The sequence below is a fragment of the Microtus ochrogaster genome, chromosome 16, assembly GCF_000317375.1.
Source record: "Microtus ochrogaster isolate Prairie Vole_2 chromosome 16, MicOch1.0, whole genome shotgun sequence".
In the NCBI taxonomy this organism is placed as follows: Eukaryota; Metazoa; Chordata; class Mammalia; order Rodentia; family Cricetidae; genus Microtus; species Microtus ochrogaster.
The window spans coordinates 56,626,234-56,626,728 of record NC_022018.1 but is presented as its reverse complement, the minus strand read 5'-3'; positions in this window follow the sequence as shown (position 1 = coordinate 56,626,728).

Here is a 495-nt window from a genome sequence, read left to right as displayed (position 1 = left end):
CCTCAAAATAGCCTAAAATTTAGTCTTGACCCGCTTTTTGCCTGAATGACAAGATATAACAATCTGGAAAAGAAAAACTGGGGGTAGTCTGAGGATGCCGGGCACTCTCGGGGTAGTCTGAGGGCGCTACGCTGGTCCTGCAGAACTGACTTGAAGTATCTCGGGTGACAGCATGCATTTCTTTAGGCTTATGCCTAAGGATGAGGTGCCGGGGTAGAATTAAAAGTCTGATTTCTGGCCAGGCAGCACTGGCACACACCTAATTTAATCTCAGCACTTAAAAGGCAGAGGCAGGCAGATCTCGGTAAGTTTGAGGTCAGCCTGGTCTAAAAAGCGAGTTCCAGGACAGCCGGGACTGTTACACAGAGAAAAACTTAAATGTAGTGATATTTTATGTTTTAACAAACAAAGCTTGCCTGGAGATGGAGTACAGAGCTTGGCCACTAGAGGCCAGGCAGTGGTGGCCCACACCTTTAATTCCAGGAGACTGAGGCC